The sequence below is a fragment of the Halichoerus grypus genome, chromosome 6, assembly GCF_964656455.1.
Source record: "Halichoerus grypus chromosome 6, mHalGry1.hap1.1, whole genome shotgun sequence".
Classification (NCBI taxonomy): Eukaryota; Metazoa; Chordata; class Mammalia; order Carnivora; family Phocidae; genus Halichoerus; species Halichoerus grypus.
In genome coordinates, this window is record NC_135717.1 from 2,088,109 (window position 1) to 2,113,054 (window position 24,946).

General features: G+C 46.2%; 1 protein-coding gene and 1 long non-coding RNA gene across 2 annotated transcripts in view; one reads left to right on the forward strand and one right to left on the reverse strand.

The window, feature by feature from the left end:
* Positions 1–24,946, reverse strand: part of GNA12 (G protein subunit alpha 12) — a 113,612-nt gene that overhangs the window by 11,721 nt on the left and 76,945 nt on the right. The window lies entirely within an intron of this gene.
* LOC118541852 (uncharacterized) lies at positions 19,294–20,548 on the forward strand. The gene is made up of 2 exons (XR_004920295.2): positions 19,294–19,546; positions 19,951–20,548. It is a non-coding gene; the product is annotated as an uncharacterized LOC118541852 (long non-coding RNA).

A 24,946-nucleotide genomic window follows, 5' to 3' on the forward strand; every position in this document is an offset into this window, starting at 1 on the left:
TGTGGTACTGCGATTTATGGTAAGAAATGTGTATTTGGTCTTCATCCCCTGGCAGGCAGAGCTCCTAAAAGCCTTGGGATTTTCCTAAATGATAAAGAGATAAAGGTATCTTTTATAATTCATAACAAACCCCTTTCAACCTCACCTGTGTTTACGTTAATGAGGCGACTTTTGGAAAGCTCTCAAGGATAGGGGCTGGTGCCCAGAGGAACCAACCCTGATTAGAAGGTTGGAACTTTCAGCCCCACCCCTGACCACTGGGGAGGGGTGAGAGGCTGGAAGTTGAATCAATCACCAATGGCCAGTGATTAATCAATCATGCCTATGTAATGAAGCCTCCATAAAAATCCCTAAACTAGGGGCGCCTGGGTGGCTCAGTCGTTAAGCATCTGCCTTCGGCTCAGGTCATGATCCCAGAGTCCTGGGATCGAGCCCCACATCGGGCTCCCTGCTCCGCGGGAAGCCTGCTTCTCCCTCTCCCACTCCCCTGCTTGTGTTCCTGCTCTCGCTGTGTCTCTCTCTGTCATATAAATAAATAAATAAAATCTTAAAAAAAAAAAATCCCTAAACTATAGGATTTGGAGAGCTTCTAGGTTGCTCAACAAAAATGTCTCCATTTTTGGGGGGTGGTGCACCCCAAACTCCACAAGGACAAAAGCTCCTGTGTTCAGGACCCTTCTGGAATGGCACTGCCCTGTGTATCTCTTTGTCCAGCTGTTCATTTGTATTCTTTAATATCCTTTGTAATGAACAGGTAATCTGTTAAGTAAGCAACTGGAATATAAAATTTGAAAAAAAGCAATTCCACTTAGCACTAAGGAACACAATATATTTAGGAATAGTTTTTTTTGTTTTGTTTTGCTACAGATTTTGTAGTTTGACATAATTATAGATGCATAGAAAGTTGTAAAGATAGTAGAGATCTGTGTACATCACCCCACTGCCCTCGATGATTACATCTCATGTTAGCACAGTACCATATCAAAACCAGGGGACTGACGTGGGTACAATGTGTGTGTTCAGTTCTACGCACTTCATCACATCTGTAAATTTGTTTAACTACCGTCCCTTCCACAACTGAGAGAGAGACGTGATCTGTGAGCACAGAGATCTCCCCCCAGACACCCCTACAGTCACCCACCCTCCTTCCTGCCATCCCTAACCCCTGGCAGCCGCTAACCTCACTGCCACTCTTTGGTCAGTCACTGATCCGACTGCTGTCTGTGTAGTTTCACCTTTTCTAGAATGTACCTTAAATGGAATCATACGGCAAGTGACCTTTTGAAACTGGCTTTTTCAGTCAGCAGAAATGCCTTGAGATCCAACCAGTTGTGTGTATCAACAGTTTGTTCCTTTTTACTGCTGAGTAGTCTCCAGTGACGGGGATGCACTGTGGCTTCTTCCACCACTCACCCATTTGGAGACCCTGTGGCTGTGGCTATTACAAGTAAAGCTGCCGTCAACAGTCACGTACGGGTGCTGTGTGGACACAGTTTCCATTTCTCTGGGATAAGTGCTTAGGAGATGGCCGGGTCACATAGTTAAGTACATATTTAGGGTTTAGAAGAAACTCCCAGGCTGTCAGCCGGGACGGCTGTGCCATTTTACATTCCCGCCAGCAACGTGGGAGAGACCTGGTTTCTCCGCATCCTCACCACCTTTGCTTGCTATGGCTATGTTGCTTTTCTGACTTCTATTATGTATCTCAGCATGGTTTTGCATTTCCCCTAGTCTGCAATGACCCAGTGGCTGGTGATGCTGAGCATCTTTCCACGTGCTTATTTGCCATGTGCACATCCTCTTGGGGGAGATCTCTTGATATCTTTTGCCCACTTTCTAGTTCGATTGTTTCATTATTGCTGAGTTTCAAGAATTCTTTATGTATTCTAGAGAAGGGTCCTTGGTTGGATGTGTGGTTGGCAAATATTTTCTGTCTGTAGCCTTTTAAGGGGGTCTTTTTGCAGAGCAAAAGTTGTCATTTTGAGAAAATCAAAATTGACTTTTTTTCAAAAATGATTTTTTTTCTCTTATGGGTTTTGCATTCGGGGTCATATCTAAGAATACTTCACCCAGCCTCAGGTCCCAGAGTTGCTACTATGTTCTCAAAACTTTCTATTTTATGTTTAAGTGTATGCTCCAGTCTATGTCGCGCCTAAGATCATGAGATTTAGTCATGGCTCTTTTCCTTTCTTCTTTGGTCTATGGATACCCATCTGCTCCAGCGCCACACGTGAGGCCAGCCTGCCTTTGTCGGACTGCTTCTGCACCTGTGCCAAAATCGGTGGGCGTACTTGGCGTGGCGCTAGCTTTGGGTCTGTTCTGCTGACCCATGTGCCCCTTTCTCCGCCAATACCACCGTGGGGATTACCACATACCACTAGGCTTGTGCCTCTCCATACAAATTTTGGAATAATCATATTTATATTTACAGACGGTCTGGCTGAGATTTTAGTAGGAACAGAAATCTGTATATGAATGTGGGGAGAATGGACACTGTCCCTCTGGTGAGTCTCCTAATCCAGGAGCATGATCCGTCTTCTCCATCTGTTCAGATCTTCTGTTTCTTTAATGAGTATCCTGTCATTTTTAATCCTACAAGTCCTGTACGTTTTTGCTAAATTTCCATCAGAGTATTTCCCCTTTTTTTGAACACTTGTTAATGGTATTGGCGTTTTAAATTTACGTTTCCATGTGCTCGTTGCTAGCATACAGAAATAACGTTCACTTTTTACATGTATCCCGTAGCCTTGCTGAATTGACTTAACTAGTTCTGTGACTTTTTGGGTGGTTCCTTGGCATTTTCTATATCATCTGCCAACAGGAACTTTTTGGATATGTGTGCCCCAGGTTTCCTTTCTTATATTTGCTGCCTTATTGCAGTAGCTAAAATGGATTTTTAAAAAAAGGTTAAAAACCTCTTCTTTTGGAAACTGTAGAACATTGGCGCAAAAAATTCAAGACCTAAGTAACTGGAGAGATGTGCCATGTTCATGAATTTCAGAAGCCTCAATATTGTTAAGATGCCAGTTCTCCTCAAATTGATCTAGAGACTCGGTACAATGCCAATTAAAATCCTAGCAGGTTTTTTTTTTTTTTTTGGCAGAAAATGACAAGCTCATTTTAAAAACATATTTCTAAAAAGTGACCTAGAGTAACTTAATTTTATGAAAGGGAAAACGTCTTTACAATGCCTGATTTCAAGACTTTTCTCTGAAGTGGGAGTAAGAGTGGGATTGGTGAAAGGAAAGGCATACAGACAACTGAGCAGAAATGAGAGTCCGGGAACAGGACGTCCCGCAGATGCCAAGTGGGTTTTGACAGTTGTCAAGGCAACTCGAGTGGGGGAAAGGAACATTGTTTCAAAAAATGGTGCTAGAAAGACCATCTGTATGGGGCAGAAAAAGGAACACAGATCCTTATCTATATCATACACGAAAATTAACTTAAAATGTGTTCACAGACCTAAATGTAAAAACAATTAAAACTACAGACTTAAAAAACAAACAAACAACCACCACATAGGTGAAAATCTCTGCACTGCTGGGTCAGGAAAAGATGCCTGTGCTGGCAGAATGTTCAGATGCGCCTCAACCACTTGTGCCCATGTACAAGCTCTTTCCCTCGAGCAGGGGCAGAGCCCGTGGAGAGCAGGTGGCAGCACTCCTGGACTGGGCTACTTGGAGCTGAGCCAGGGAGATGATCCTGGGTGGGCCTGATCTAATCAGGCGAGCCTTTCCCAAGAGGCACCAGGTTGTGAGCGGAGGGGCCCCGTGGCACGGAACCCAGGGCTGCGCCTGGGAGAGCAGAGCAGCTACCGGCCGACGACACGGAACGGCGCTCTCTGTCACACAGCTGCAAGGAAATGAGTTCTGCCAATGACAGGGGAGCTGGAAAAGGCCGTCGGTGAGACCACAGCCCCCGGACCCCTTGATCTCAGCCTAGAGACTGCGAGAGCGGACCCAGTGAACTCCAGGCACCAGGACTCCTGACCCGCATGCACTGGGAGCCCGCGCACCGGTGTGGTGGTTTTACGGGGCTACATCGTAACAATTAGGTACCTGGCAACAGGACTAGGAAAGAAAGGGTCACCTTCACTTGTATGACCTTAGCTTACCAACAGTGTCTTGGCACTTTGGTACTGAATGCTCGTGGGTGAACGAAGATACGGCTTTTTTTCAAAGCAGCCTTCTTCTAGTGCTAGCTTAGACATTATTTCCTCAGATAACTCGGTGGATTGCTGACTTGTGTTTGGTGTCTAGGATCGATCTAGAGAAACTTGCCCCCACACTGGAATGGCAATAAGGAATGATTTATCCTCCTCCTTATAATGGAGCCGCCTGATTCCAAAGATAGAAGCTCTAAAACCTAGTGAGTGTCTGAAAAATCTCTTGCTTAGGCATTAGTCATTTGTTAACTCAAAACAAAGGGGATGAGTCAGAATCTCGTTTCTTCAGGTTCTTTATGGAAAGCCCCTGTACTTTTACTGACTTATTCAAGTCAAACAAAGGAAACCCCTCCCCCAAACGCAGTATCTCCCAATCTATCACTATTTACCGTATCAGAAATTAGAACCTGACAGAATTTAAAAATACAGGAACAGACAAGCGTAAGTCTAGTTAGCCATCAAAGTGAGGACACTGTCACATGCCATGTGGTTTCTGGAAAAGTCCACTGGCCACTCCTGAGTGAATGAGAGTGAAAAAGACACAGGATATCTCAGTATTATTCTGAAAGTTGTATTGGTCTTGAGGAGCCCCTGACAAGGTCTCAGGACCACCAGACCACACTGAGAACCACTGCCCTAGAGACCTCCGTACGTGCACCAGAATGCTCCCAGCGGCAGGATCATCAAAGCCAAAGCTGGAAAAACCCAAAGTGCGCCCCAAGTTCAATGGATACTAACTGGCAGCATCTTCTAGAACAGCACAGGAGAATGAACAAGAGGGAACTATTACCATGAGCATCACCATGATGAATCTCAAAATATTATGGTGAATGAAAAAACCCAAGTCACAGTAAAATAGTTACACTATTCTTGATTTACATGATGCTTAAAAACTGGCAAAACTAAACCTAACAATAATTACAGTAGCTTAATACACATAAAGTGCTGACTATGTGCCCGGTGCTGATCTAAGTGCCGGACACATACTAACTCAATCCTCAAAACAATGCTTGTGGAAGGCATTACTGTTATCCCCATTTTACAGATGATAAAGCTGAGGCACAGAGGGGGGTTAAAACCGGGCAAGTTATAAGGTTCCTTAGTACTGCTTAGGGATACTTCGGTGGTAAATATATAGATAAAAGGAATGATGAGCCCAAATGTGAGCAGCAGTTATGGCCAGTGCAGCGGTGTATTCAACGGCAAGAGAGCGCACGGTGGACAGTAAATTACCACCAATGTTCTTCATCTGAGCGGCAGGTACAGACATTTGGCTTATTATATTTAAACTGTGTATATGTTTTCAGACCCTCTTCTGTATTCATACAGGATAGGAGAAATACTTACATATTTTACAATTTTAAAAAAAGGAGGGGGGAGGGGGAGAGAGAGAGAGAGAAACGTAGTGAAGGGCATCCCGGAACCACCCCTGGGCCGGTGTCTCCCTTCAAGCCGGCGCTCAGGAGAGTGCGAGCGTCTCGGTGGGGCCGTCCTGCAGCACTTCTTCCAGACCTCCCGGTGGAGGCTGCTTGCTTCCCACCCGCCCCTTCTCCTGCCACCAGGCTGTCATGGGACTATGAACACACAAAAGCAACATAAATACTCCATTTAAAAAGTACTAAACAGACTAGACAAGCACCTGGCACTTCAAGGTTGAGGAAGTAAGAGGCACTGGGCGAGGCAGAGTGTGCTCCTGACTGGCTGCCCGCTCCGTCCTCTGCCTCGGGGAAGAAATGGAAACGTTGACAGAGGACTAAAAAGGTAGTCATGGGGAATTATTCAGGACTTCCAAGTACGGGAGAGATCACTTTTAGCAAACCAATTACTCAGGCCTGCTTCTAAGCAGTGCTGCCTTTGTGAGTCCATGCCCCTTCTTCTCCCAAAGGTTTGACCAGCCCTGGAATGCCGGGTGGGCCCATCACTGGTCACGGGCCAATCCAAGTCGCCAATCCTGCTGCCCCTTCCCAGACACGAGGGCAAGCACACCAGAGCCTGCAGTGCCCTTCCAGCCATCCGGACGACACCGAGGTTCTCCTCCCCTTGGGGCATGGGGCGTTCTTTATCCCAAACCCCAGGACGCAGGGCCCCCGGGACGCAGGCCCCCCCAGGATGCAGAGCCAGCTGAGCTCTCAGGACGCCTCCTCCCAGAGCCCGTGCAGGTCCCCCGGGCACCCATCGCACAGCCCGCAAGTCCCACGAGAACCCCTCGGAAAGCCTGTGGCTGTCCCTTTAAGCCTCCCACCCTGCCCCCACGTCCCTCTCCCCTCCTTCTGCAGGCAGCTCATCCAGGGAGCTAAGTTTAGCTCCCACCACTTCCAGTCTTCCCTCCAGGGACATCCTCTGCTGGTGGGGCCGCCCCAGCAGCACTGCTTTCCGGAGGCCCCAGACGCTGGCTTCGCTGGAAGCATTGAGGGGCCTGACGAAGAAGAGCAGCCCGGTCCCCGGGAGGACAGGGGACCCCCACACACAACCGTTTTGGGCGGTGGGGGTGGCACTCTTCTGCCTGGACTCTCCCTCACCCCAGTGCATTTTGTCCTCCTCAGTCGGGACAAGGGTGGCCTGGTCAATCCTCACAGTCAGTGACTCATTGGGGCCAGCTTGTTTTGGGCCCGAAACAAGAAAATCTAAACGGAGCCACCATACAACGCGCACCTCACAAACCCCGACCCATTTCCTCTGTCACCTGGACCTCGGCCGCGGAGTCCTTTATGACTCAGGCTCATGGAAGAAAACCCAGTCCGCACAGGAGTTCATGGGAGGTTCATGTCCCAGCCTGCTGCGCCCCGTCACCTCCACTCAGAACCAGAACCCCGACCCGGACCTTTCTCCAGGCCGGGGCAGGGGCTCCAATGGGAGCCGCAAGACACACACCATTCCAAGGATGGCTGATGTGGAGACAGAATTTAAGAAACTACAGAGGGAAAAGAAGAGTAAAGAAAACCCAGGAAACATTTTTTTTTTAAGATTTTATTTTTAAGCAATCTCTACACCCAACACAGGGCTTGAACTCACAACCCCCAGACCAAGCGCTGCTGGCTCCACGCACTGAGCTGGCCAGGCCCCCAGTAAACATTATTAACCAGATGTGACCTGGGCTCCATGCTTTTTTTTTTTTTTTTAGATTTTTATTTATTTATTCATGAGAGACAGAGAGAGAGAGAGAGAGGCAGAGGGAGAAGCAGGCTCCCAAGGAGCAGGCAGCCCGATGCGGGGCTCGATCCCAGGACCCTGAGATCATGACCCGAGCCGAAGGCAGACACTTAACCATCTGAGCCACCCAGGCGCCCTGGGCTCCATGCTTTCTGAAAGAGGAAACTGAAAGGAATCTTCTGCAGCCACTGGAACTGACTTGACTTCATTACCCTCCAGAACCACTGTTAGCTAATCTATGTAATCTCTAAGACAGAAACAGCCCCCACTTCACACTGTACGTGCTTCCAAAACCAGCCTCTCCCTGCTAAACTCAAATACATTTCCACTTGATGTACAATCTGGCAACTCTTGGTCCTTCTTTTCACATATACTTGAATTTGCTAACAAAACAAAACAATCTCATGAATAGTTGCCAAAATGGGCTACTGGGAAACAAAGATGATCGGCACTGCTGTAATAAAAAAGTGAACCAACAGCAACTGAAAATGTTGCCTTCGTACTTGCGGTCGTGCTTAGTGCCAAACAGCTCTTTGGATCACGACTGGATTTGGCTCCAGCCACGTTGTCCGGCTGGTGGTACCAACCAGCGCCAGAACCTAAGAACGCGGCCCGTCCAGCTGCCTAGCGGTCCAGCTGGGACCAGAGCCTGCAAACGACCCTGCACAAACATCACGAACGCCACAGCCTTGTCCTCATTCCTCCACAACGACCACCTCTCCCGTCAGTCCCCAACAAAAAGTTCGACAGCAGAGAAATTTGTGAAATAAGACATGCCAAAAATACTGACTCTAAACACCAAAAGCTCTGCCTCTGGGGTTGAGGAGGTTGACACGGGTTTCCTCTCTAGGAGGAGATACAAGGGTCTAGCAGGTGCCGGGCTAGGAGATGCTGCACAGACTCTCAAGGTATGAAAGATGGCTGATGGGTACGTGGCCGCGTCACCACACCCCTCGCTCAGCCCGATAGCACCAGCAGCAGCTCCTCGGGGCCAGGCACCTGACGGGCATTATCTCATTTAATCCAAACACAGTCTAGTCATTCCCATTTTCCTACTTGGAGAAACCAAAGCTTAGAAGTTCACTTGCCCAAGGTCGAAACAGCTGCTCAGCCCCAAAGGTCAAGGTCGTAAGCAGCCCAAGAGCGCAGGAGGGTGTAACATGAGAGCAGTGTAACTCACCACCAAGGACCACACGCCAAGCTCTGTATTTAAGAGTTAAGTCCGAATGTGCTTCCGAAAAATTAAATTAAAAAATCGGAACGAGGACAGTAATCTCATCCGTCATATGACCTGTCAGGAAGACAGAGCTCAGAGAGGCAAGACAATGAGAGGATAAACCATCTGGACTGGGCAGAGCTTTGAAGCCAACCGCGTCCCCCTCGACAGTGGAGGAGAGCCAAAGCCAAGGGGTCAGGGTGCTCTTCAGCGGGATGTTTACCCAGCCTTATCCTCCCCCACCTCGGGCTGAACAAAAGGGAAAGAGAAGTGCTCAAAGCAGCCTTCCCTCTGCCAAAAACTGACTCATCTGCAATGCTCCAGCCTAGCTCTCTGGAGCAAAAGGCCGGCTCTGCTCATGGAACCAACCAGAGCTGTGGCAGGCCGGGAGGGGAGGGGGCCAGGGGCAGGAGGCCAGAGGCAGGGATGCCCCAGACGCTCCGGCCGCTGAGCCAGTGTCCAGCTCCTCATAAAGAGCCCTTGTGCTTGATGTCCTCGCCACCAGGGCTGAAGGCTGAGGGTTCCGGTGCTCTCGGACCGCAGGACCACTGACTCAGCACCCACCCCTGCACAAATACTCTGAAGTCCTCTCTCCTTCCAGAATCACTGAAAAATTCTCTGCTGACAAAGTCCGCAGGGTTCATGAGACCCCTTCCCCACCACAAAAGCCCAAGGAAGCACACAGAGAAGTGTAAACGCCAAAGGTGACTCACAGGAGAACCCGATGCCCCACAGCATGTGGGGGGAGCTGAGGGAGACCCAGACAGACAGTGTCCTGTGGCGCGAATACTGGCGTGCGCTCGGCACAGTTTACGTGCTTCACCTGGCGGACGCCGCTCAAAGCTCCGGCACAGGTAGCCCACAAAGGGTTTCTTCCTTTGGCCGCGCCAGCTGTCTGAGTAAACACTTGGTCAGAAAAAGCTCCCCGAACTCCCTCACCCCGGCAACAGGGCAGTTCTGCCGAGGGGGATGAAGCTCCCCATACATGTGCACAAACGTTTTTTGACTCTGCATAGTCCTATGATCTAAAGCTAGCTCAAAACAAAAAAGAATTATTCCAAGGTCCAAAATACCTGGAGAGAGCCACGCAAAGATTTACATTTTCTAGATAATGCATCATAAAGAAGATTCTGGAAGCAGGCACCTACTGGTTATTGTGTTAACTATCAGATCATGCCAGGGTACTTAAACATCTGGAACCTTCACTAACTGCTCTCAATTAAACTAAAAAAAAAAAAAAAATCACATTAGTGAACCTCTACCCTAGAAAAGATTACCTTACAAAACAAAATGAGCAAAATGATCTTTATTTAGGTTCTGGTTTGTCACTAAGGGAGAGAGTTCAGTACAAGATGTGCCTGTCAAAACCACCGTAAAAGCAACGTTCAGGTCAAGGCAAAAGAAAGTTTACATAATTACTTTTGTGGAACTGATCTGCTCAGCAATTTGGAGATTAGACCGCAGTCACTAACTAAAGATCCTGATCAATTCCTTTTTTTTTTTTTTCCCCCTCTGCAGTGGAAAATTGGGATGTGAACTAAACATCCAGTCCACTTTCTGCCTTCAAGGATCAGCACCAGCTAGGGGCGCCTGGGTGGCTCAGTGGGTTAAGCATCTGCCTTCAGCTCCGGTCATGATCATCTCAGGGTCTTGGAATGGAGTCCTGCATCAGGCTCCCTGCTCAGCGGGGAATCTGCTTCTCTCTCTGCATCTCCCTCTCTCCCTCTCACACATACTCTCAAAAAAAAAAAAAAAAAAAAATAATCAGTGCCAGCCAGAGGGAAATTAGAATTTGGACCTCACGAGCAAAGTGCCACCTACCGGAGTGTGCTCTTCATGGAACATCCACAAATGTGCATAAACCCCAATTCAGGCTACTTTTGGGGTACCTCCTTAGAACAACATCAGGGATTTGTCCAGGAACAGAGCCAAAGGAAATGAAAGCCACCCACAGCCTGAGCAGCAGGAACCTCCTGGACAAAGGGGACATTTGAAAGGTGTCAATAAATTGCTTCTCAAAGCAACATGTTTTCCACCTCAAATGGAGAATTTTGCTTGATATTTCCGAAAAATGTTTTTAAACTCAGTAAATAAAGGAGTGAATTGTAGGGTTATTTCAAAAAAAAAAGCTTCTTAAAGCTCAGGGAAGACACACTATTTTATCACACTCTGCGCTGAAACTAGTGAACGATGTTCCTTTTAAACATAGAACATTCAGGGGCGCCTGGGTGGCTCAGTCGGTTAAGTGGCTGCCTTCGGCTCAGGTCATGATCCTGGAGTCCCGGGATCGAGCCTCACGTCCGGCTCCCTGCTTAGTGGAGAGCCTGCTTCTCCCTCTCCGTCTGCCTGCCACTCTGCCTACTTGTGCTCTCTATCTCTCTGTCAAATAAATAAATAAAATCTTAAAAAAAAAAACATAGAACATTCATGGAGAAGACAAAGTATAGATTTAAAAAAAAAAATCCCCCCCCCCCCCCAACCAGAAAAGCAGTTCTGGTGATCAGCCTCAGTTGAGGCTGACAGGAGCATTAATGACGGGGTAAGGGGAAACCTCACTGTTCGATACTGACCCCCGCGCTCCGCTGAGCTTACTTGGGAAGGCTAACTCACTCCTTTCTTTCACTAAAAGGATCAACCTCACCCTCCTTAAGAGATCCTGAATTCTTACTGTAAAAGTCACCTCCAAAGAGCAAAACTTCATCTCTCTTGGAGGCACCTTTAATACCGATTTTCTTTTATTTATTTTATTTTATTTTTTTAAAGATTTTTATTTATTTTTTGACAGAGAGAGACACAGCGAGAGAGGGAACACAAGCTGGGGGAGTGGGAGAGGGAGAAGCAGGCTTCCCACGGAGCAGGGAGCCTGATGTGGGGCTCGATCCCAGGACCCTGGGATCATGACCTGAGCCGAAGGCAGACGCTTAACGACTGAGCCACCCAGGCGCCCCCCGATTTTCTTTTAAAAAGCTAAGAATGTTCATAATGGCATCCTTCTTAGCAGCCAGAGAATGTAAAACAGCTCACATGTCCATCACACATGGGTGAAGAGATAAAACGTGGTTTATCCACATCATGGAATACTAGTCAGTGATGAAAATGAAGAAAGCGCCGACCCAGGCTGCAGCAGGAAGGAACCTCAAACACATCATGCAGAAGGAAGGAAGGAAGCCGGACACTAAAGGCCAAATACTGCATGACTCCATTCATATGAAATATCCAGAAAATCGACAGAGGCAGGGTGGACGGGGGGCTGCCTAGGGCTCTGGGCTGGGGTTATGAGGACACAGGCGCGAGGGACCTGACTGGGTGAGGGAAACGTCCGACATCTCACGGTAGTTGAATCTGCTAAGTCACTGAATAGTACACTTAGAAAAAGCTGCCTAAAAAGAAAAAAAAGTTTCCATAAAACCAAGTTATTAACTCAAGAATGCTCCTGTTCTGCTCATACTGAGAATTAATCATCTCCATTTAATAACTCCTAAGTAGTTCAAGTCTGAGAACTATTTCAGTGGCTCAAAATTTTCGTGGCAGGTAAAGCTCCAATTACAAAGTCGACTACGGGGCCGTTTTCATCTTTATTAAACCACCGTTATTTAACAAAACAGCAGCAGGATGTTAAACAGACCCTGAATGTCAATGAAAAGGATCTCAAGTTAGTAACCCTACACGGCGTGACAGGCTTCTGTCTGTTCCCCTCAAAGGGCCGTGCCGGGCCCGGGAAGTGGGCCGCGGGCACAGCGTCTCCCTGTGCTCATACAGTTTTGGCCTCGCAGAAGCCCTGAAAGAGAAAGGCAGGAGCCAGGTTTTTTGGTTCGGTATAGCTGCTAGTCTGGGGATTCCTTCCCAAAGTGCATCGTCTCTGACAGCACTCATGTCCACGTCCCTGAGTGTCTGCACGGGGGCAACCCTCCTCCTGAAGGACAGGCGCGGGCACACACGGCCCAGGAGCCTGGCAGCCTGGTTTTTACGCATTCTTCTCACATTTATTTACTGTCAGACTCCTTTTTCCTGTGAGACGAAAACTGTAACTTCTTTTAAATATGAGGGGGGAAAAAAGCCCTTTTTACAATATGTCCTTGCGAAGAAAGGGGGCAAAATCATTACGTTTATAATTCACTAAAACCATTTTGGCACCTGATGGGAACTATGTCAGGACACATGTGTCTTACAACTTTGAGGTAGAGAGATGGCAAAGATTAAAAAAAAAAGCATTCAGAAAAAAACTGTATGAGAAAGAAGGTGGGGGAGGGGGGAGAGAGGAGGGGAGAGAGAGGGAGGGAAGGAGAGAGGGGGGAGGGAGGGAGGGAGGGGGGAAGGAGAGAGGGAGGGGGGAAGGAGAGAGGGAAGGGGGAGGAGAGAGGGAGGGGGGAAGGAGAGAGGGAGGGGGGAAGGAGAGAGGGAGGGGGGAAGGAGAGAGGGAGGGGGGAAGGAGAGAGGGAGAGGGGGGAAGGAGAGAGGGAGGGGGAAGGAGAGAGGAAGGGGGAAGGAGAGAGGGAGGGGGGAGGAGAGAGGGAGGGGGAAGGAGAGAGGGAGAGGGGGGAAGGAGAGAGGGAGAGGGGGGAAGGAGAGAGGGAGAGGGGGGAAGGAGAGAGGGAGAGGGGGGAAGGAGAGAGGGAGAGGGGGGAAGGAGAGAGGGAGAGGGGGGAAGGAGAGAGGGAGAGGGGGGAAGGAGAGAGGGAGGGGGGAAGGAGAGAGGGAGGGGGGAAGGAGAGAGGGAGACGGGGAAGGAGAGAGGGAGACGGGGGAAGGAGAGGGGAGACGGGGGAAGGAGAGAGGGAGACGGGGGAAGGAGAGAGGGAGAGAGGGGGGAAGGAGAGAGGGAGAGGGGGGAAGGAGAGAGGGAGAGGGGGGAAGGAGAGAGGGAGAGGGGGGAAGGAGAGAGGGAGAGGGGGGAAGGAGAGAGGGAGGGGGAAGGAGAGAGGGAGGGGGAAGGAGAGAGGGAGGGGGGGAGGGAGAGAGGGAGGGAGGGAGGGAGAGAGGGAGGGAGGGAGGGAGGGGGGAAGGAGAGAGGGAGGGGGGAAGGAGAGAGGGAGGGGGAAGGAGAGAGGGAGGGGGGAAGGAGAGAGGGAGGGAGGGAAGGAGAGAGGGAAGGGGGAAGGAGAGAGGGAGGGGGGGAAGGAGGGGGGAGGGGGGGAAGGAGGGGGGGAAGGAGGGAGGGAGGGAGGGAAGGAGAGAGGGAGGAGGGAAGGAGGGAGGGAGGGAGGGAAGGAGAGAGGGAGGGAGGGAGGGAAGGAGGGAGGGAGGGAGGGAGGGAAGGAGAGAGGGAGGGAGGGAGGGAAGGAGAGAGGGAGGGAGGGAGGGAGAGAGGGAGGAGGGGAAGGAGAGAGGGAGGGGGGAAGGAGAGAGGGAGGGGGGAAGGAGAGAGGGAGACGGGGGAAGGAGAGAGGGAGGGAGGGAGGAGAGGGGAAGGAGAGGGAGGGAGGAGGGGGAAGGAGAGAGGGAGACGGGGGAAGGGAGAGAGGGAGGGAGGGAGGGAAGGAGAGAGGGAGGGAGGGAAGGAGAGAGGGAGGGAGGGAGGGAAGGAGAGAGGGAGGGAGGGAGGGAAGGAGAGAGGGAGAGAGGGAGGGAGGGAAGGAGAGAGGGAGAGGGGGAAGGAGAGGGAGGGAGGGAAGGAGAGGAGGGAGAGGGGGAAGGAGAGAGGGAGGGAGGGAAGGAGAGAGGGAGAGGGGGAAGGAGAGAGGGAGGGAGGGAAGGAGAGAGGGAGGGAGGGAGCCATTCTGCGGCTGGTGAGGCAGAGGGCAGTTCTCAGAATACCTCTTGTGACTTTTCTGTGAGTTCGAAATGATCTCTAAGAGTTAAAAGAAATAGAACCGTAGATCTTTGGTACCTGTGAGAGCACGAGCGAGGATGTGTCGGCGGAAGGGGGCTAACAATATTCAAAAGGCCAGCCAAGTCAATGCCTACTCAGAGTCTGTTTCAAGAAATTCTCTCATCGATATGAAGACGGTGCCGAGGCTGCAGAAGCGCTGCCTGAGGGACTCCCAGATAAAACAAATCGTGTCTGCGGGTCGTGCATTTAACTGTCGCATAAAGATGCTGTCGGAGAAGGAGTCCAGAGCTCTCCTGCAAAGGTCGCTGTGCCTTTTCTAGAAGTCTCCCAAGGCTGCTGCACTGGCCTCTTCACCGGTTTATTATTCACTGAGATGTGCATCTGACGTTCCTGGAGATCTGCTGACCAGATCACAGTTGAGATTCTGTATGAAGTTTATTTGGTCAATTATCTGAATCCTCCAGACCACGGTGGAGCTCCGCCTTTGTTTAGACTTCAGGCTTCTCTCTGTTCCCGCTGCTATCAGGTTGTCCTTTGTTTTTAACGTATCAGTTAGTTACTTTCTCTACCATAGTTTAGGGATCCACAATCATGCTTTTACTTGACTTAATGCTAAAGAATTTCCTCTCATTCAAATATTTTGCTAAAATCGTAACTTTAAAAAAAAGTTCCCCAAAAATGTATAAGACTTCAATTCTAATATTCTTAGTTGAGGGAAAGAAACCCAAAACATTTCTAATGCAGAGCCTATCAGCTAGTTTAATCAAAGCCAGGGTCCGCCCTCCGAGCTGGGGCTGCACATGAATGTGTCTGCATCTCTTGGCTCCTCTGCAAGCCTGAGGGGAGCTGGTTTTTTCGCCCCAGCTGGGTACCAGGCAGCATCTGAAGTACCTCTCATTTCTCACAGCACGTGCCAATGAATCCTGACGGGAATGCAGAGATTAATTACAGCTGGACTCGCTTTGCCCAATCCTCTTAGTGAATGGAGGCCCTGGAGATTTAAGGAAGCATTCATTATTTAAAATGCTTCTGTTCAGGCTGAGGGCAGGAAGTATTGAGGTAGGTCTACTGCATTTTGTATGGTGACAAAGGAACAATCTGTATCCTGAAGAAAATGGGGATCCTTCCTAAAGGGAAACGAAGCCCAACCCCTGGGGCCCCAATTAAGTTTTCCCAAAATTTTCACCCTTGACATTTATAATCACTTTTGGGGAAAGTAACATTAATTTTGCCAGGCTGGTGGCAAAAGTCAAAACAAGAAGACTTTGTTGAATGAATGAGTGGGCAAGGAATGAATAGTGGGTACTCTCTAAACTCAAGAACTCACTTCTGGATTTCGTGACTCAAATATTCAGTTAAAGGTGAAGAAAATCACCATTTACAAGCAGGGAGGTCTGCATCCGGTGTTTATCCCCAGCAACACATCTTGTTGTATGTTGCATATTATCACACACACACATCTACCTTTTTTTTTCTTTTTTAGAATTGTGGTGAAAACACATAAAATAAGCCATCTTAACTGTTTTTAAGTGTACAGTTCACGAGTGTTCAGTCTATTCACATAGTTGTGAAACAGATCTCCAGAATGCTTTCATCGTGAAAATCTGAAACTCTTCACTACCAACCACAGCTCCCTGCCGTGCTGCTCCCCAGCCCCCACCCTGGGACCGCTATCCCACGCTCTGGCTTTATGAATCTACCTTACATACCTTTGGTGAACCTCGATGCTCTTTTCTATCGCAGTCGGACTGTTTTTTACAATTGCACCCACAGTGAGGGTATAAGCGTTCCAAATTCTCCCAGCCCTCACCAACACCTGTTAACTCCTGGGTTTTTGATAGTAGCCATCCTAATGGGTGTGAGGTGATATCTCATTAGGGTTTTATTATTTCTTTGATGATTACTGATGTTGAGCATCTTTTCATACAGTGTTGGCCATTTTTGTATGCAAGATCCATTTGAATCCTTTGTCTATTTTTTAATAGGGTGATTTTGTTGTTGTTGAGTTGTAGTTTTTTAAAAATATATTCTGGATATGAACTCCTCATCAGATATGTGACTTGTAAACATTTTCTCCCATTCCATCGGTTGTCTTTTCGTTCTGTTATGTCCTTTGACGCACAAAGGTTTTTAAGTTTGATGTAGTTCTCTTGGTCTGTTCTTGCTTCGGCCGCCTGTGCTATCGGTGTCTTATTCAAGAAGTCACTGCCGAGTCCAGTGTCATGAAGTTTTCCCCTAATTTTCTTCTAAGAGTTTTATAGTTCTAGTCTTAGGGTTAGGTCTGTAATCCATTTGGAGCTAATTTTTGTATGTGGGATAAGGGCCCATATTTTTAAAAATAGAATTTTTTATATAGCATTCCACTGAATAAATGTAAAAATCTGACCCTATCAATAGCCATTTGGCATACTTCCAGTGTTTTGCTATTGCAAACAATGACGACACAAATATCCTTTACTTAAGCCCCTCACACATGAGAGCAAATATCTCCTAGTTTTTTAGGAGTTAAAATTAACTTTTGGCCAGCTTATTTCAAATTTCATGTTTTACCTCTTCACTACTTCATGGGTATTGCCAATCCCTTACCTTGAAAACATCTGGACTAGATAGATGTATTCTGGAATTCAGAAATTTTCAGATTTGGGGGAAGTAATATGGTTCATATGCTCTACATTACAAAATGTCCCCAGTTGGGACCTCGGGGAGCACCTTATAATCAAATATGCTAATAGTCGTGTAGTAACATACATATATATATGTAACACACACACAGAGGAATATTTAAGACCAGTGGGGAGGGAGACTCTAAATGCCTGACGGTAAGTGAGATTAGGCTTTGCCACCAAGCAAGTGCAGCTCAGCTCAGACTGGGTTTTGCTACACTTAGTGGCTAAGGAATTGCTAATTCGATTCTGTATCTTTCAGCTTCACTGTCATTGAGTTTAACCTAATGAAGGTGAGGAACCTTCCATTTTAGGTCCTGCCTTAGCAGGCTAAGGTTTTCCTATTATTTCTCTGGTGCAGGGAACTCAGTGAAACACTAACTACATTGAGGACTGCTCAGAATGGAAATATCCAAAAGTCCTCTGAGATCTGCCCTTAAAAATCATGGACAGAAGACACAGGGAAAAAAAGATTAGAATGAAGCCAAATGCTAATAGTGATCATTTCTTTTCCACAATTGTTATAATGCAATTATAGACATTAAAAAAAATTCATTCATTTATGGGGCGCCTGAGTGGCTCAGTCAGTTAAGCATCTGCCTTCGGCTCAGGTCATGATCTCAGGGTCCTGGGACGGAGCCCCAGTTGGGCTCTCTGCTCAGCGGGGGGCTTGCTTCTCCCTCTCCTGCTCCTCTTGCTTGTGCTCTCTCTCTCCCTTTGTCAAATAAATAAAATCTTAAAAAAATTCATTCATTTATAAAACTAGGTAACCAATGAACACATACAGGTAAAAAATTTTTAAACACGGATAAAAGAGCATTCATACTCATCCCACAAGTTAACTATTATTATCAGTTTGGTACATACTCTTCCAGACCTTTGTCTCTAAATTCAATGCGCAGATGTAGGCATAGAAATTTATAGTTTTAGTCTTTGTTTAGCTTTCCATAAACGGGATCAAATGCTACATATCATTTTTCTTTTCTTTTTTTTTTTTTAAAGATTTTATTTATTTATTTGACAGGGAGAGACAGCCAGAGAGAGAACACAAGCAGGGTGAGTGAGAGAGAGAGAAGCAGGCCTCCCGCCAAGCAGGGAGCCCGATGCGGGGCTCGATCCCAGGACCCTGGGATCATGACCTGAGCCGAAGGCAGACGCTTAACGACTGAGCCACCCAGGCGCCCTACATATCATTTTTCAACTAAGATTCTATCATGTCTTAGAGTGATGTGAATCTTCACTCCTTCTAAGCACCACCCAGGATCCTGAAGGCTGACACAGGCCATGTACTGACTTAGGGCTACTGGGGGATGTTTCTACAGTTAAAGTCTCTGCTATCACCATCAATGCCACAGCAACTGTCCCCATAGTGCCCTCCTGGGACATGTGTGACTGTAGGGTCCGTTCCTGCACACACAACTGCCGGCCCAGAGCCATCTACATTTGTAACAGCTCTGGCAAGTTGCCCTGCCAAAAGCTTCTACCAATTTATATCCCAGTGAACAAAGGCTGAAGGTATCTATTTTCCCATGGCCTCGCCACACTGGACATTAGCAATCTAATTTCTTCTTTTTTTTCCCTACCCACAATTTGTGGGTGAAAAGTGATCTTTCATTACTTTTTAAGTCTGGGTTTTTTCGGGGAAGGGAGGATTAAGCACTTTTCATACTTAAAAAGCAAACACTTTACAGTAAAATGTCATAAAAATAGACCGTTGTAACATGCAGAGGCAGGATCAGTTCCGACTACAGACTGACTTAGCATTATGAGGAAAATGGACTATATGCTCGACATCATTAAGATGCACAGATAGCCATGCATAAATCGAAAATGCATGACTTTACTCAAGTTCACTGCCATATTATAAATAGGATAACCATATGCCCCAGTTTGCCCCTGGAGCACCCCATTTCAAGCTTACTGTCCTGGTAAAATTATTAGCAGGGCTGTTTTTTTTTTTTTTTTTTTTTTTCCTCCCCCACTCACAACATGCCCTGATTTGGGTCATCAGATTCCATGCTCGCATAAATTTTACATGTAGATACACTGTGGCTCAGTAGTCACTAGAACCCCATCAGGTTTGAAAGAGTTCAGGTGTGACATCACTCAGCAAGGCTGGTTGTAGGGCAATGTGGGTCCCCTGGAATCGGCCTCACTTGTTAGTTTGAGACCTCGCTAAGTTCCTGAAAGCTATGGGAAATGCGCCTCTAACTCTGTTTCTCCATGCAGAATTATTACAAATCAGAATTACGACACCCATTTGCTCCGGCACTGTTCCCTGCTTAAATGCCAAGCTGTTATGTAGCATTTTGGCAGTGTTTTAAGATCGTATGAACACGGATCTTGTGAGCATTAGGCTCTGATGACTTCCTGTCACAGCAATCTCAGGAGGAATAAAATTAGGGAATGAAATTATTAAAATCGAAGGAAAGAGCCTGACGTACAGAGCTCAGGAATCTCCAACACGCAAACTGCACTTCATTCAGCTCTCCAGACAAACAAAAAACAACATCCCGTGTGCCTGAAGTTGCAGAACTACAACCAAGTCTATTGTTGACTGTGGATAGACTGAATTGCACAAGGTAGGCATACTGCTTTACCATCTACTGTTTCTCTATCCCTCCCTTATCCTGTCATCTCTCCTAATAAAATATTTCTGCCTTCCACATTTGGGACACATGGTTTGTCTTTCTTTTCCATAAAAGGAAAAGAAAAAAAAAAGTCCAGATAATTAAACTTTTCTAACGGGTGCCAATAGTTTCAACTTCTGCACCGCACTTTCCACTTGAAGGACACACGTTCTGTGGCGGCTGTTGTGATGTCACATGGGTCCAGGAGAAGAAGCGTTAAAGCAGCTTGCCTGGGAAACACATCCGGCCGACTACGCTCACTGGCATATTTTCTACAACAGACATAAACTCGGAAAGTACTAAATAAATCCTAGTCTTCAAACAATTACACTTAAATGTTCTATTTAAATCACCAGCTACGACACAGCCGCCTTCCGGGGCCAGTTATCAGGATCAGTCTAGTCTATGGAGGAGAGGCCGGCCGAGGGGGGCACTCAGGGCCCTCAGATGACCCCGACCCTGTGGTGAAAGGAAGAAACTTCTGGAACGACAGCACAGACGAAGGGAGATTGCTCTGTCCTGGGAGCTCTTGAAGAAAGGCGGTCTCTTCCTTCCCCTCCCCAACCATCAAGGCAGAGAGATCCCAGGCCTTGCTGAACTGAGTATGTAAACAAAGACAGTGACGTTCCAAGAAGGCTCTGTTCAATGAGTGACTTTCATACGGCACCAGGAAAGAACCCACTTAAAACCTGACCCGGTGAAGGAAGAGCATTATCTTTTTTCTTCCTTTAAAAGGGCCTGAGGTATAATTGACAAGCTCAGAACCGCACATACACCAAGTGTGCAACGTGCTAGCCTGTGACATGCGCATGCTTGGGACTGTTGTGGCAGCTCTGAGCGTCCCTTCTTCCCCGCACTCCCTTCCTGGCCCCAGGCAACACTGACCTGCTTCTGACACTGTGTACTAGCCTGTACCTTCTAGAATTCTACATCAATAAAATCAGATAGCGTGCATCCATGTTTGTCTGGCTCCTTCACGCAGCATAATCTGCCCACACTGTTGCGGGTTTGCACCGTCTGTTCCTTTTACTGAGTGGCAGCCGCGTAGATGGGTAGGCCCTTCATCTGTTACCCCTTCATTTGTTGACGGGCAAGTTAGCAGTTTGCAGCTACTGCAAATAAAGCCGCTCTCAACATCTGTGTACGAGTCTTTGTGGGGACATATATTTGCATTTCTGTTCAATAAATACCTAGAAGTAGAACGCCTCGCTCACAGAAGTGTAGGTTTAACTTTTAATAAAGTGCCTCACGCTTTTCCAAGGCAGCAGTTCCGTCTTATGTTCCCGCCAGCAGCCTTGGAGAGCTCCAACTCCTCCACATCACCCCTCCGTAGGGTCAGCCCTTCTAACGGTGCAGCGGGACCTGCTTGTACGCATGGATGGATACTGACTCAATCTTTTCACGTGTTTAAATTTGCCATCTTTTTTTTTTTTTTTTAAAGATTTTATTTATTTACTTGAGAGAGAGAGAATGAGAGACAGAGAGCATGAGAGGGAGGAGGGTCAGAGGGAGAAGCAGACTCCCTGCCGAGCAGGGAGCCCGATGCGGGACTCGATCCTGGGACTCCAGGATCATGACCTGAGCCGAAGGCAGTCGCTTAACCAACTGAGCCACCCAGGCGCCCTTAAATTTGCCATCTTAATCACCGTTCAGATCTTTTGTCCATTAAAAAAATTCTGGGTCATTTATTCTCTTATTATTGAGTTTTATTTTTTTAAAAGATTTTATTTTTTGACAGAGAGAGACAACGAGAGAGGGAACACAAGCAGGGGGAGTGGGAGAGGGAGAAGCAGGCTTCCCACCGAGCAGGGAGCCCGATGTGGGGCTCGATCCCAGGACCCTGGGGTCATGACCTGAGCCAAAGGCAGACGCTTAACGACTGAGCCACCCAGGCGCCCCTTATTACTGAGTTTTAAAGAGTTCTGTAGATATTCTAGATACAAATCTTTTACCAGATATATAACTGCAAATAATTAACTTTCATTCTCTTAAAAGTGTCTTGCAAATGCAGATTTTAATTGTTGGACTTTGATTTGATTTTAGTTAAACATGTTATGGCAAAAAATAAACAAAATATAAATTTTGGATTCTCTATTCCATTCCATGGACCCACTTGTCTATCATTATGCCAATCCTATGCTGTCTTAATTACGTAGATTTATAGTGAGTCTTGGAATCAGGTAGTGTGGTATTCTTTGTTATTCTTTTTCAAAGTTGTGGCTACTCTAGGTTCTTTGCATTTCCATATAAATTTCAGAATCAAATTGTCAATTTCTACAAAAAGCCCACTGCGATTTTGTTGAACCTATAGATCAATTAGGGGAGAATAGATGTATTGACATATCAAGCCTTCTGACTCCTGTACATGGTATATCCGTCTATATATTTAGATCTTCTATTTATTATTTATCTATACATCTATTTATTTAGATCTCAGCTATGTTTTTGTAATTTTTCAGTAGACTGCAAGATTCTGCACATCTTTTATTAAATTTAATGCAAAGTATGTCATAGATTTTATGCTACTGTAAAGGCTATTTTTATGCCAATTTTTGATTATTCATTGCTAATACATAAAAATACAATTATTTTTCAAAAAGACTGAAATTGAGAAGAAGGTACAGAGGTGTCCCAAAAACCTCTGGCCCCCACACATGTACAACCTTCCTGATCAACATCATTCACCAGAATGGAACTTTTTTTTTTAAAACCAAAAATGAGCCTGCACTGACACATCATAATCACCCAAAGTCCACAGTTTACCTGGGGGTTCACCCTTGGTGGTGCACATCAGATGGGTTTGGACAAAAGTATAATGAGATGTTTCTACTGTTTTACAAAATCCTCTGGCCTATGCATTCATCACCCCCTACCCTGTGCCAGCCCCAACCACTGATCTGTTTCCTATTTTTGCCTTTTCCAGAATGTCATAATAGATGGAATCCTGCAGTAGGGAACCTGTTCAGATTGGCTTCTTTCACTTAGTAGTATGCATTTAAGGTTCTTCCATGTCTTATCATGGCTTCATAGCTCATTTCTTTTTATTTCTTTTATTATTTAAAAAATTTTTTTGCGCCAGCTGTGGGCACAGTAAGTGCCAAGCTTGCCTTGGACACTGGGTTCTTTTCTCCCCTTTTCCTCCCTCCCTCTTTCCTGGAAGGCTCAGAAGCTTATTTCTTTCTAGAGCAGAATAATATTCCACTGTCTGAATGGACTAGAGTTTATTAATGCATCCGCCTACAGAAGGACATCTTAGTTGTTTCTAAGTTTTGGCACTTATGAAAAGAGCTGCTATAAATATGCCTGTGCAGGTTTTTGTGTGGATGTACATTTTCAGTTCCTTGGGTAAACACCTCAGAGCATGACTGCTGAATCATATGCTAAGATTATGTCTAATTTTGTAAGAAACCACCAAAGTGTCTTCCAGAGTGGCTGTACCATTTTGCATTCCCACCAGCAATGTCTGAGAATTCCTGTTGCTCCACATCCTTAACAGCATTTGGTGCTGTCAGCATTCTGGATTTGGGCCATTCTCGTAGGTGCGTGGTGGCAGCTCACTGTTTTAACTTTCATTTCCCTGATGACATACAATGTGGAACATCTTTCCATGTGCGTACTTGCCATCTGTTTATCTTGTCTGTTAAGGTCTTTGGCCCCATTTTTTAATCAGGTTGTTTTCTTACTGTTGAGTTTTAAGAGTTCTTTGTGTTTAAGATAACATGCCTTTATCAGATATGTATTCTGCAAATATTTTCTAACAGTCTGTGTGGTTCATCTTCTTATTCACTTGACATTGTGTTTTGTAGAGAGTAAGTTTTTAATTTTAATGAAGTCCAGCATAGCTATTCTTTCTTTCATGGATCAGGTCTTTGGTGTCATCACTAAAAGGCATCACCACCACACCCAAAGTCATCTAGGTTTTCTCCTATGATCTTCCAGGAGTTTTACAGTTTTGCATTTACATTCAGGTTTGTGATCATTTCTGAGTTTGTGATGGGAGTAAGGTCTGTGTCTAGATTCTTTCTTTCTTCTTCTTGTTTTTGTTTTTTTTTTGGCCTGTGAATGTCCAGTTGTTCAAGCACTGTTTGCTGAAAAGACTATCTTTGCTCTACTGTACCGCCTCTGCTCTTCTGTCAAAGAGCAGTTGACTGTATTTATGTGGGTCTATTTCTGGGCTCTTTATTCTGTTCTATTGATCTATTTCTCTGTTCTTTTGCCAATACCACACTGTCTTGATTACTGTAGCTTTATAGTAAGTATCAAAGTGGGTAGCATCACACTTCGAAATTTTTTATTCTCCTTGAATATTGGGTTGGCTATTCTGGGTCTCCTGCCTCTCCATATAAACATTAGGATCAGTTTATCAATATCCATAAAACAATGTGGTGGGATTTTTACTGGGATTACAATGAAGCTGTACATCAAACTGGGAAGAACGCACATCTTGAAAATATTAAGTCTTCCTATCCACAGACACGGAATATCTACTTTGCTCTTTGATCTTGTTCATCTACATTTTGTAGTTTTCCTCATACAGATCTTGTACATATTTTGTTATCAGGATTATACCTAAGTATTTCATTTTTAGGGTGCTAAGGTAAGTGATACTCTTTTTTAAATTTAAAATTCCATTTGTTCGGGGCGCCTGGGTGGCTCAGTCGTTAAGCGTCTGCCTTCGGCTCAGGTCATGATCCCAGGGTCCTGGGATCGAGCCCCACATCGGGCTCCCTGCTCAGGGGGAAGTCTGCTTCTCCCTCTCCCACTCCCCCGCTTGTGTTCCCTCTCTCGTTGTCTCTGTCAAAAAAATAAGTAAAATCTTGAAAAAAAAAAAAAAAGGTCCATTTGTTCATTGTTGGCATCTAGGAAAGTGATGGACTTTAGCATATTAACCTTGCATCTTACAACCATGTTATATTTGCTTAGTAGTTCTGGGATTTTTTTGTCAATTCTTTTGGATTTTCTACACAGATGATCATGTCATCTGCAAACAAAGACAGTTTTAGGTCCTCTTTCCTAATATGTATTCTTTTTATTTCCCTTCCTTGCCTACTGCAATAGCATAGACTTCTGGTATGATGTTGGTAAGCAGTGGTGAAGGGGCAGTCACGCTTTGTACTTGATCTTTACGGGAAAGCTTAGTTTCTCACTATTAAATGTGATGTTTGCTATAGGTTTTTTGAAGATAGTCCTTACCAAGTTGGGAAAGTTCCCTTCTATTCCTAGTTTACTGAGGGTTTTTATTGGTATTGGAATGGGTATTAATTTTGTCAAATCCCTTTTCCGTAGTTATTGATATGATCACGTGATTTTTATTCTTTAGTCTGTTGATATGATGGATTACATTAATTGATT